This window comes from Anomaloglossus baeobatrachus, chromosome 7 (assembly GCF_048569485.1).
Source record: "Anomaloglossus baeobatrachus isolate aAnoBae1 chromosome 7, aAnoBae1.hap1, whole genome shotgun sequence".
NCBI classification, from domain to species: Eukaryota; Metazoa; Chordata; class Amphibia; order Anura; family Aromobatidae; genus Anomaloglossus; species Anomaloglossus baeobatrachus.
Genome location: NC_134359.1, coordinates 122,637,438 through 122,651,578, shown reverse-complemented (window position 1 = coordinate 122,651,578; position 14,141 = coordinate 122,637,438).

Here is a 14,141-nt window from a genome sequence, read left to right as displayed (position 1 = left end):
CGTAATATTGGTGCAAAGGATATGCCTCAAGAAAGACTTAACGCTATTAATTTAAGAGTTTGTTATATGGTTCAGCCAAAGTGGCCAATAAGTACCATGAGTCATAAATTGAGTTCTGCCTTAATTGCAAATGGGTGCTATTGTCATGTGTGTTACCGTTCTATCCTGCACTTGATGGTTCCTGGGTTATAGTAGTGTAGTAGTTAGTTACTTCTTTCTCCAAATAAGAAAAAAAACTTTATTTTCACCTTTAAAAATTTGTAACTAGCTAAAAGTCACCTTCACTCATCTTCTAACCGGACTGGTCTATGTGCAGAATTAGAAGCAGCAAGCATTCTCCCTGACCTGCGTAAGTGACCTGCGTATGGTCGATTGCAGAGAGAATTTGCTTTTGGTTTCCCTTTTCCTGTATTTTTTTTTTCTTGTTTTGTCGATATAGCTACTTCCACAATGATTTCCCTTACTTTTGGTGTGATATATTCAGTAACCAGATTGTACTACTTTCACCAGAAAAATTACTTACATTTTTCACAAGCCTTTTAAATGAAATAAATTAAAATGTGCAGTTTTGTGTTTGAGGAGGATTTATAATGACTGCACAGTGGATCATATCCTTACTTGGGAACTTCTGGTGCTATGAGAAATATGGCTAGCTATTAAAAAGGGGGTTGCCTGTTTGACTTTACATGGGACATGTCTAGTCAACATACCTGATGCCTTCCTCATGATGCCTCTTCTCTCCATTCCTCAGTTCTGGAACCCTAGACTCTGGTTTACAAAATGGCTAACGGCCACTATCTTATACTTCGCTATGGAGAGAGGAGTTACGATGGGACCAGTAGCATGTCGCATGTATAGTCATCAAACTTTCAGTTTGGACTGGGGGGATTGCTGTAAATTTGATTGGGCTGCAGTGCTGCTTGCACCAATCTTTATATGTTTGTATTTTATTTTTCAAACTGAAAAAAATCTTTTAGGCAGCCGCTACATGGCAACGTGTTGTGCCGTAGTGATTCTCAGACAAGTTGCGTAACAAAAAACATTTGCGACTTGCTGTTGCACAACAAATTTAGAGGTGGAATTTTGCTGTAAAAAATGGCCAATTAGACGATCAATGCATGCAACCTTTACTTGTATATGGTAAGTGACTTGCTTGCCACAAGTGATTAGAATTTGGAAACATTTTAGTCTGTCACAGCTAAGCTAGATCGCAACACAACACCATAGGTAATCATTAGATGCAATGACTGCACTATCTCTGTTGCGTATAACACATCGGCGTTTAGCCCTAGCCTTAATATTCAACTTAGAGAGAAAAACAAAATGGCAGACTGTTAATACAATCACACTATACTTCATGCACAGAGATTAATTGAAAAAAAAACTTCATAGTAGTGCTTCTTTAAGCGCTTATCAGATACTTCTTCCCTGCCTCCTGAATTCTGAAAAAAAACAAACAGCTCAAATCTATCTTGCTTAGACTAGAAGACTGTCAGGACTTCCAAACCCAATCTACTCTTTTGAAGAATGGAGGAGTAAGGAGCAGCAGTGAGAGGAAACAGAAAGATCAAATTGAGCTTTCTATCAAGTCATTTGCCTCTCCCCAGCCCTGATTCATATCCATACAGCCTAGCTATGCTGTATTATGTCCTCCATGATGCAGCTTTTCTCTGTGTGATAAAAAATGAATGAAGCACAGGAATACCTGTTTGCTGTGATGTGTTCGGGAGATATTACTGCAGCTTGTCTCTTACCACCAGCTCCCAGTGGATAACAAATTAGAGCATGTAATGGGGAAAACAGATGAAAATGTGGAATGCAAGATATATGGCCAGAAATGGTGCTGTTAATCATATACATACAGAGGACAGTTTATTCTGAGGTTACTTAAATGTACAATTATCCTTTATTTCTCATACTAATGCAAGACATAATGGCAACTTGCTAGTAAAACTCTCAAGGGGTTGAAATCCACCTCACAACCAATTGTTAGTTATACAAAATATTATTTTTTGTCTTTTTGAGGTTTGTTGTTTTTTGTTTTTTTTTTGCTTTAGCTTTTGTCACTCATTTCAGGACATGGCACCAGTTAAGGTAACTAGAATGGCTGGACTGAAGCACAGATGCTGATATGGAAACCATAATGCAGTGAAGTAGAATGTTGACAGTATCTAGATAGACCTAATTAAAGGGAACCTGTCATGTAAGAAACTGCTATTACCCTGCAGATAAGGGCTCAATCTCCAGGTTACTAGCTTTCTGAAACCGTGGGCCATCACACTGATAGCCCTGTTGCATGGAGGAAATTCACTTTATTCCAATCGGCAGCCTCTGACTTTCAGACATGGAGGTGCAATTGGCGTGGTTTCCGTTACCACTTAGTGCAAAGTGACCAGCAGCTGTAACCACGCCCCAACACTGACTGACCGTCGGCTCAGCATTGCATCCATACACAGCCGCTGTTTGTCAGTGCTGGGGTGTGGTTACAGCTGCCACACACTATGCACTGAGCATTGACTGAAAGTGGCCAACCAGAAACCTATGACTGAAAGCTCGAGTCTGCCAAAAAGAATAGTTATTTTCCTCCTTGGCAGCAGAGCTCTGAGTGTGGAGCCAGGCCGCTAGTAGCTTACAGATTAAACCCATTTCTGCAGGTTATTACAGTTTTTTTAAATGACCGATTCGCTTTAAGGATTTTGGCAATTGATTTTGAGAATTAAAGTGATTGATTTTTTTTTTTTCTTTTTTATAACATTACCCCAACCATACTTTACTGCAGTTTACATTATCAGTACAGCCTGTAGAGAACGTATCACTCAACATTCATTGCTATGTAATTGAGACTTGACCCTTCTTATCTTCTTTACATTGCAGTCGTATTCTTTCACTGCTGGTAATTACAAAGTGCTAAGATGATGTTGGAAACCTTATTTAAAAAGGGGGCGCTAAAGAGAGGGTTAGGAATATCAGATTCATAATATCCAATATTAAAAATGCATATATTGAGAGAGGTTCCTCTAGCCAAGCTTCTGAAGAAATTTATTAAAATGGTAAATGACAAATCATCCTTTATGTATATTCGTGATCTTCCACCCTAGGACTGAAAAGTGACTATACATTTCTCATGTACTGTATAGTCACCATACCCAATTCCCTCCATTTGTGTCCCGCTGCTTCCTCCACTCAGATTGGCATAGCATTCCTCCAGCTTTCAAGATAGCCCCATAGTGTCATGGAGAGTGAACCTCCCTTCCCTTCCCTGCCCTGTGCTGTGGGTTAGGAAAGGTAAGAGGGGCTTGGTTGACTTACCACTGTTCTTCCGATACCACAGTGACTGTCAACTTAAACACAAGATGAACACCAATCTGAGCGCAAGAGGCAGAGGGAGGCAAACTGAGGGTACCTGGTAGGATGATTATACTGGAGATGCTTGTATAGTCACTTTTCAGTCCTTGGTTGGAGGGTCAATTTAAGAAGTACCTATCGACAACCTGAAGCATCCATTTTTATATAAGAGTTGGCAGCCTTAAGTAAATTTTCTAAATACAGTATAAGCTATTGTCACAAGTGCATCAAAGTAACCATAATGTCCCTAAAGGACCTGACTATCAAAATTTGGGTCCGAACATCCAGGTTATGGGATACTGGCCTGCAGAATGGAATTCCACAACTGTACATGCGTCCTCCCACAGTGAGAGTGAGGTCTTGCACTGTGCTTTAACCCAGCCCTGCCGTGTACTTTACTGAGCTGTTACCAGAAGGTAACCTCATTAGAGCAATATCGTTTACCTAACAGATTTGTAAAGTTACCGGGAGCGCTATATTACTGTAAATAGTGAGATGCGTCTGGGATCCCGCTCTACATGCTGGAATCCAACAACACATAACTTTGTGCCTTGTTAGGACTTTTGCTAGAAAGTTGGGCCTTTGGGGGAAGGGGTGTATTAGGGTTTACTTCTGAGGGTTTTTTTGGACAATAACTTAGTTTAGCAAAATCGCCAGTGTGAGGCTGTCCACTGTTGTATTACATAAAAATGGAAGCCTCTGACAAGTGATAGGTGCTCTTTAAGATTATGCTCTTCGGAGAATGTACAGTGCCTTGTGAAAGTATTCGTCTCCCTTGAATTTTTCAACCTTTTCCCACATTTCAGGCTTCAAACATAAAGATAAAAATGTTAATGTTATGATGAAGAATCAACAACAAGTGGGACACAATTGTGAAGTTGAATGAAATTTATTGCTTATTTTAAACTTTTTTAAAAAATACCTGAAAAGCAGGGCGTGCTATATTATTCGTCCTCTTTTAAGTTAATACTTTGTAGCGCCACCTTTTGCTACTATTACAGCTGCAAGTCGCTTGGGTTATGTGTCTATCAGTTTTCCACATCGAGAGACTGAAATTCTTGCCCATTCTTCTTTTGCAAAAAGCCTGAGCTGAGTGAGGTTGGATGGAGAGCGTTTGTGAACTGCAGTTTTCAGCTCTTTCCACAGATTCTCGATTGGATTCAGGTCTGGACTTTGACTTGGACATTCTAACACCTGGATACGTTTATTTGTGAACCATTCCATTGTAGAGTTTGCTTTATGTTTGGGATCATTGTCTTGTTGGAAGACAAATCTCCATCCCAGTCTCAGGACATTTGCACGCTCCAACAGGTTTTCTTCAAGAATGGTACTGTATTTGGCTCCATCCATCTTCCTATCAATTTTAACCATCTTCCCTGTCCTTGCTGAAGAAAAGCAGGCCCAAACCATGATGCTGCCACCACCATGTTTGATAGTGGGGATGGTGTGTTCAGGGTGATGAGCTGTCTTACTTTTACTCCAAACATATCGTTTGGAATTGTGCCCAAATAGTTCGATTTTGGTTTCATCTGACCAGAGCACCTTCTTCCACATGTTTGGTGTGTCTCCTAGGTGGCTTGTGGCAAACTTAAAACAACACTTTTTATGGATATCTTTGAGAATTGCTTTCTCCTTAGCACTCTTCCATAAAGGCCGATTTGTGCAGTGTACGACTGATTGTTGTCCTATGGACAGACTCTCCCACCTCAGCTATAGATCTCTGCAGTTCATCAAGAGTGATCATATGCCTGTTGGTTGCATCTCGGATCAGTCTTCTCCTTGTTTGAGATGAAAGTCTGGATGGACAGCCGTGTCTTGGTTGATTTGCATTGGTATGATGCGCCTTCCATTTCAATATGATTGCTTGCACAGTGCTCCTTGGGAAGTTTTAAAGTTTTGGAAACCTTTTTGTAACCAAATCCTACTTTAAACTTCTCCACAACAGTATCACGGACCTGCCTGTTGTGTTCCTTGGTCTTCATGATGCTATCTGCGCTTTAAACAGAACACTGAGACTATCACAGAGCAGGTGCATTTATACGGAGACTTGATTACACACAGGTGGCTTATATTTATCATCATCACTCATTTAGGACAACATTGGGTCATTCAGAGATCCTCAATGAATTTGTAGCGTGAGTTTGCAGCACTGAAAGTAAAGGGGGTGAATAATATTGCACGCCCCACTTTTCAGTTATTTGTTAAAGTTTAAAATAAAAAATACATTTCGTTCAACGTCACAATTGTGTCCCACTTGTTGTTGATTCTTCACCATAACATTAAAATTTTTATCTTTGTTTGAAGCCTGAAATGTGGGAAAAGGTTGAAATATTCAAGGGGGCCAAATTCTTTCGCAAGGCACTGTAGCAGCTCCGGATACCTGAACCCTTACAAAAAAACATATATATATATATATATATATATATATATATATATATATATATATATATATTCTCTTCCTTTATCTATTTTCCTAGCTAAACCTATTTTGACATAATGTATGTTAAAGATTCCATGGAATAGAGAACATATGTCCTGTTCTTGCTTGTAAAATATTTATTATATTTAGTTTTTGTTTTAATATATGGTTTTGCTGTATGTTTTTGAGCTGCACATAACCTTTATGCATCGTATTGAAACCATGGATCTACAAAGTATAAATTCTTTCTTCTCTCACTGAGGCTTACAAACTGCATTTCTTAAAGAAAAGCTATATTTGAGGAATGACATTGTTTGTTCAAATTACATGTTGTAAAACAAATTGACTTTTTTTTTCATATTTTGATCTAAATATATATATATATATATATATATATATGAATGAAAGGTAGCCTTGCAATTTTCACGCTGGCCGTGTGGGATTGTTTAGACTCTTAAATGATATTTTCACTGCAAGTTAATTGTGATCAATCATTAAAAATTAGTTTCACTATTATATTCACTAGTATATTGCTGTGTAAACAGGATGCTTGTTCATCGGGTGGAAGGGTTTTTTAATACTGCATAAAAGATCATCATACAGAACTCAGTGCCAAGTCCCATGGCAGCCTATTTCCACTGAGCGATCTAATATAGATTACTCATGCAATGTTTCCTTTAGTCTGCCTGTGTAAACAGGTATTCAGAGGAGAGGATCAGTAAAAGTTTCCTGATTTTCTCTATTAAGTATAAGTTGTCCTAACAGTGTAAGCAGTTCATATTATCAGAGGCATGATTACAATGACAGGTATCACCTCTAGACACAGCTGATCACACAGGATCCACTTATTACTGATATCACACGTGAACCTGATCTTTCCATTCTCAATGACACTTGCTGAGGCTCATTAGACTATATAAAAGATAGGATAGGGATGTGACCATTATGGCTGTATACATATGTTGTTTCCTGAAACAACAGAGTAAAAAAAACAGTGGCCAGTGTGAACGTGTACAGATTGTGATATGAAAAAAAAATTCCCCCAAATTTTGAAATACATTTAGTACAAAAGCCTGAGTGAAAAATGTCATTTTCTGATGATAGCTTCTGTTTAATAGCAGACAACTTCTTGCTAAATGTTATTCTCATATTATGAAATTGTATGGTTAGACATAATGAAAATAGACAAGTTTGCAATTAACTAGCTGCTTCTATCTGTTGTCTTTCTACTGCAATGGGAGCTTTTGTCTGAAATTGTTTACAGCTCGTTGCCAAGGAGAACGACCACCCAAACCTGGCCAAACATGTAGTGACTACATTCCAGACAGTTAACTAATGTGTTCTCAGACTATAAATTACTATAGAGCAGTTAGTGCTGCTTACTCATTCAATTCTCTGTTGACTCCTGGAATGACTGTTATCAGTCCTTCAAAAACACAAGCTGTGCCTGAGCCATTAGGGTACCTTCACACTTTAGCGATGCAGCAGCGATCCGACCAGCGATCTGACCTGGTCAGGATCGCTGCTGCATCGCTACATGGTCGCTGGTGAGCTGTCAAACAGGCAGATCTCACCAGCGAGCAGTGACCAGCCCCCAGCCAGCAGCGACAAGCGACCCTGCGCTTGCACGGAGCCAGCGTCTGGAAGCTGCGGACACTGGTAACTAAGGTAAACATCGGGTATGGTTACCCGATGTTTACTTTAGTTACCAGCTCACACCGCTTAACTTAGCGTGTGCAGGGAGCAGGAGCCGGCACTGGCAGCGTGAGAGCTGCGGAGGCTGGTAACGAAGGTAAATATCGGGTAACCACCTTGGTTACCCGATGTTTACCTTGGTTACAGCTTACCGCAGGCTGTCAGACGCCGGCTCCTGCTCCCTTCACATTCAGGATTGTTGCTCTCTCGCTGTCACACACAGCGATGTGTGCTTATCAGCGGGAGAGCAACAATAAAAAAACGGACCAGGGCTCTGTGTAACGAGCAGCGATCTCACAGCAGGGGCTAGATCGCTGCTTAGTGTCACACACAGCGAGATCGCTAATGAGGTCACAAAAAACGTGACTCGGCAGCGATCTCAGTAGCGATCTCGCTGTGTGTGAAGTACCCCTTGTTCAGACAAAATTATCTGGTAAATTTAGAGATAATTGTGCAGATTTGAAAGCACATCAAACAGAGCACTACCCCAAAAGTAAGTAAGGAGGCTGGGGAGCTGTGCACTCTTAAAGACACATGTTGAGCCTAATCTTTTAAGCCTGCACTAGATTGATCTAAGTAAATTCTGGTATTGCGCAAGTGCACATTGAATCTTATTAATGAGTGACTATCACTGAATGAGAATTAGGCTGCAATCAAATATCAGTGTGTCACGACCCGTGATGGTGTTCGGCCGCAAGTCTCCTGATTCCGCACCCTCATAGGCATAGTTTGGGATCAGGAGATCCATGGCTGGTCTCTGCATCCCGGACCGCAACAAATGGATGTGTGAACCTGGCCTTAGTTGATTCTTTAAATACACATTCAAGGTATCTGTACAGATACATTTCTGTACATTTTCTAGACTGGGATCTGTTCCACTCTAAAATATAATATATTATAATATATGAATATTGCAGCATTTAGGTCTAAAAATATCTGCATTTCTCTTTGGTGCTTTAAGGCCAGTTTAGATGGATGTTTAAGCCTTTCTGGGTACAAATCAGAGAAGCACACTCATTATGTGCTGGGTACACCTACACATGTCATTTCTGTATGCGAATGTCTGTAAGCGGTAAACTGTCCATGTGACAGGACCCGTTATAATATAAGGTACGGCATGCTTTTTTTGTTCCGCTGAATTAAAGCGACCTATTAAGAGTCAACTGCATTTACAATTGAGTTGTTACATTGAGCCCATTTTATTAACTATTTTGATTGTACATAAATTGAAGTCAAACATTGGTTCTAGAAATGTTGTGGGTAATAGTAACTATGTTCACTGTTGGTACACAGTGTAATCTTTCTACAGCCCTGCATATTCATTCAATATTGCTGAAAATATCTGCAAGCCGTAAACAATAAATATACACCATGACAAAATGGAACCTGTATTTCTGTTGTGATGTTTCAGGTTTTAGCAGAAGTGGGAAAAAATGCTGCCAAGTAAGAATGCTTTACAAAAAGAAATGGTAGCAGTTTATTTTTGTCGATTAGTAAACTGCAAAGTGAATGAATAAAAGAGAAATACAGTGGGTATTGAAAGTATTCAGACCCTTTTAAAATTTTCACTGTTTCATTGCAGCCATTTGGTAAATTCAAAGAAGTTCATTATTTTTTTTTCTCTCTGCACCTCATCTTGACAGAAAAGAAACAAATGTAGACATTTTTGCAAATTTATTAAACAAGAAAAACTGAAATATCACATGGTTATAAGTATTCAGACCCTTTGCTCAGACACTCATATTTAAGTCAGACCCTTTGCTCAGTATTGAGTAGAAGCACCCTTTTGAGCGAGTACAGCCATGAGTCTTGGGAATGATACAACAAGTTTTTCACACCTGGCTTTAGGGATCCTCTGACATTCTTCCTTGCAGATCCTCTCCAGTTCCATCAGGTAGGATGGTGAATGTTGGTGGACAGCCATTTTCAGGTCTCTCCAGAGATGCTCAATTGGGTTTAGGTCAGGGCTCTTGGACCAGTCAAGAATGATCACAGAGTTGTTCTGAAGCCACTCCTTTGTTATTTTAGCTATGTGCTTTGGGTCAGTGTTTCGTTGGAAGGTGAACTTTTGGCCAAGTCTGTGGCCCAGAGCACTCTGGAAGAGGTTTGTTTTTTTTTTCAGGATATCTCTGTACTTGGCTGCATTTATCTTTCCTTCAATTGCAACCAATCATCCTGTCCCTGCAGCTGATTAACACCACCATAGCATGATGCTGCCACCACTATGTTTCACTGTTGGGATTGTATTGGGAGGTGATGAGCAGTGCCTGGTTTTCTCCACACATACCGCGTAGAATTATCACCAAAAAGTTCTATCTTCGTCTCATCAGACCAGAGAAACCAGAGAATCTTATTTTTCATAGTCTGGGAGTCCTTCATGTGTTTTTTTTTTTTTTTTTTTGCAAACTCTATGCGGGCTTTCATATGTCTTGCACTGAGGAGAGGCTTCCGTTAGGCCACTCTGCCATAAAGGCCCGACTGGTGGAGGGCTGCAGTGCTACTTGACTTTGTGAAACTTTCTCCCTTTTTCCTATTTCATCTCTGGAGCTCAGCTACAGTGATCTTGGGGTTCTTCTTTACCTCTCTCACCAAGGCTCTTCTCACACGATTGATCAGTTTGGCAGGATGGCCAAGTCTAGGAAGGTTCCAAACTTCTTTCATTTAAGGATTATGGATGCCATTGTGCTCTTAAGAACCATGAATACTGCAGAAATTCTTTTGTAACCTTGGCCAGATCTGTGCCTTGTCACAATTCTGTCTCTGAGCTCCATGTGCAGTTCCTTTTGACCTGATGATTCTCATTTGGTCTGACATGCACTGTGAGTTGTGAGGTCTTATATAGACAGGTATGCACCTTTCTAAATCCAGCCCTATCAGTTTAATTAAACACGGCTGGACTCCAATGAAGGAGTAGAAGGAGGATCACAAGGAAATGGACAGCATGTGACTTATATATGAGTGTCTGAGCAAAGGGTCTGAATACTTATGACCATGTGATATTTCAGTTTTTCTTTAATAGATTTGCAAAAATTACTACATTTCTGGGGGGGTTCTGTCAAGATGGGGTGCAGAGTGTACATTAATAAGAAAAATGAACTTTTTGAATTTACCAAATGGCTGCAATGAAAGAGTGAAAATTTCAATGGGTTTGAATAATTTCCGTACACACTGTACATGTAATGGCTCTTTTACACTAGCCAATAATCTATCGCTATGACAATTGTGTAATGTGATTGGGTTGAGCGACTAAATGATATGTCTAAAAACGCTTGCTCGTGTATGAAATTGTTTAGGTGAGCAAAAAACTTGTTTATCTTTTGTGTAATTTTAATTGGCGATTGCTCATTTACCGATGAAACCAGCAAAAAGTAGAAGTGTAATAATAGACATTCAACCATATTATTCAGAACTTGTCCTGTATAAACATGTGTTTGACATTGTTTGCTGCTAGTCATAAGTTATGATTGCATTGGTCATCGTTGAAACAATTGTCTGCTTGTGTAAGTGAACCCAAAATCAAATCAACATTTGTTTGACTACTTTTTCCTTCAAATTGGCATCAAAGCATCAATTCTTCTAGATACACTTGCACACTGTTATTAAAGGAACTCAGCAGGGAAGTTGTTCCAAACATTTACAAGAACTAACCACAGATCTTCTATGGGTATAGAGTTCTGTCACTTCCTATAATTCCAGACAAGCTCGATGATGTTGATATCAGGGTCTCTGTGGGGGCCATATCATCACTGCCAGGTTTTCTTGTTCCTCTTTATGCTGAAGATAGTTGTTAAGCTGTTTGTTTGCAATCGTTGTCCTGCTGCAAAATAAATTTGGAGTCAATCGGACCCCCTCCTCTTGCATAATGGACACACATCTGCTTGTGTTTCCAGCAGTAAATGAATTCTGACTAAGGCTGCTTTCTTCAGCGCTCTATTGGGAGACCCAGACGATTGGGGTATAGCTACTGCCCTCCGGAGGCCACACAAAGCACTACACCAAAAGTGCAAGGCCCCTCCCCTTCTGGCTATACCCCCCCGTGGTATCACGGGTACTCCAGTTTTAGCTTTGTGTGCGAAGGAGGTCAGACATTCCATGCATAGCTCCACAGATTTTAGTCAGCAGTAGCTGCTGACTATTTCGGATGGAAGAAAAGAGGGCCCATATAGGGCCCCCAGCATGCTCCCTTCTCACCCCTGGATGGTGTTGTAAGGTTGAGGTACCTATTGCTGGTACAGGGCTGGAGCCTCACATGCTGTTTTCCTTCCACATCCCCTTGGGGGCTCTGTGGAAGTGGGATCCTGCCGGCCTCAAAGCTCTGACGCCGGGCTCCATCCACAGACCCATAGCACCTGGTGGATGCCGAGCAGGAGTACCATCAGGGACCGGGCCCTGCATCATACAGGTACTCTGTGTCCCCGGCAGGCACAGACGCACTCCGGGCTGGCTGGGCGTTGTAGTGCGCCGGGGACCGTACACTGAGCTGGTGTTCCTACAGTTATCTGGGGGACTTTGTGTTCTGGGAACGCAGCGCCGACCCTCACTGGACCGGCGGCGCTGCTGTGACTTGTGGTGCGCCGGGGATACGCCGACCGCGCTTTTACGGCGGGGGCGTTTATAACTCTAGTCCCCGGCTTTTGGGCCTAGGACGCCGGCAGCTCCGATCGTTCCCGCCCCCACCCTGTCAATCAGGGTAGGGGAGAGACGCTGTTTCACGGCAGCGACGAGGGCTGGAGCCTGATTTACATGCTCCAGCCCTCTCACTATGCACAGAGGGAAGCAGGCTTCCCGCTCTTGGTCAGGAACGCCCAGGGCCCGCCCCCCTTCCTCTCTCAGGACGCCGGCAGCCATTACATGCATGTCTGGCTGGAGGAAGGACGCAAGGCTCTGGGAGACCTAGACTGAGGGGCTTTGGGAGACCACACACCCGCTCTTAAGCGGGCGGTAAGCGGCTTTTCAGCTGGCCCCTCTAGTGCCTTACTGTGTATTAGTGTACTGTGTCACTGGACATAGATATTTATTGATTTCTTGCACTGTGAGGTCGCTTCCTGGCTGAATACCCCAGATCGCTCTGAGGAGGCAGCAACATGTCATCCACAAGACGCAAGGCTGCCAAGGCTAGGGCTGTGTGCACTGCGTGTGCTGCATGTGGGGCTGCTCTACCAGCAGGCTCCAATGACCCCCATTGTGTGCAATGCTCAGATCCGGTGCTGCTTCGCCAGCCGGAGTCCGGAGAGGTAGTGACCCAGGCTGAGACGCTTGTAAGTCCTGCCCCGGTGTCAGGGACAGACTTTGCAGTTTTTGCGGATAATATGTCTGTGGCTATGGCAAAAATCCTGGAAACTTTGCAATCCATGCCTGGGGCTCAGTCTATGGACACGGCGAGGTCTATATCCTCTAATCCTCCGCAGTTGGATTTAATCCAGACTGCAAGGGGGTCCCCGGCTTCTCAGGATGAGTATAATGACTCAGATGATTGCCCCAGCCACCCCAAGCGGGCTCGCTGGGAAAGACCCTCAACGTCATCACACTGCTCAGGGTCTCAGCGCAATCAGTCTCCATGTGATGTGTCTGAAGAGAGTGATCAGGAGTCTAATCCTGGAACCCCTCTCAATCTGGATACCCCGGATGGGGACGCCATGGTAAACGATCTTATCTCAGCCATCAATAGGCTGTTAGATATTTCTCCCCCAGCCCCTTCAGCAGAAGAGGCAGCGGCAGAGCAGGAGAAGTTTCGTTTCCTCTATCCCAAGCGTAAATTAAGTGCTCTGTTGGATCACTCTGACTTCAGAGAATCAATCCAGAAACACGACGCTCATCCAGAAAAGCGTTTCTCTAAACGTTCTAAGGATACACGTTATCCTTTCCCACCTGATGTGGTCAAGCGCTGGACCCAGTGTCCAAAGGTGGACCCCCCGATTTCCAAGCTTGCAGCTAGATCCATAGTTGCAGTGGAGGATGGTGCTTCACTTAAGGATGCCAATGACAGACAGATGGACCTTTGGTTAAAATCTGTCTATGAAGCTATCGGCGCGTCGTTTGCTCCAGCATTCGCAGCCGTATGGGCACTCCAAGCTATTTCAGCTGGTTTAGCAAAAGTGGATGCTATCATACATCCAGCGGTGCCGCAAGTGGCGCACCTTACCTCGCAGATGTCTGCGTTTGCCTCTTACGCTATCAATGCGGTCCTAGAATCTACCAGCCGCACCTCAATGGCGTCTGCCAATTCGGTAGTTTTGCGCAGGGCATTGTGGTTAAAGGACTGGAAAGCAGATGCTGGTTCCAAAAAATGTTTAACCAGCTTGCCTTTATCTAGAGATAGACTGTTTGGCGAGCCATTGGCTGACATCATTAAACAGTCCAAGGGTAAAGACTCCTCTTTACCCCAGCCCAGATCAAGCAAACCTCAGCAGAGAAAGTGGCAGCAGAAGTTTCAGTCCTTTCGAGGTTCGGGCAAAACACAATTCTCCTCGTCCAAAGGGACTCAGAGGACGCAAAGAAGCTCAGATTCCTGGCGGGCTCACTCACGCCCCAAGAAAGCAAATGGAGGAACCGCTTCCAAAGCGGCTACCTCATGACTTCCAGTCCCCTCCCTCCGCATCTCCGGTCGGGGGCAGGCTCTCCCGCTTTTACGACACTTGGATGTCACAGGTCAAAGACCGGTGGGTGACAGACATTTTGTCTC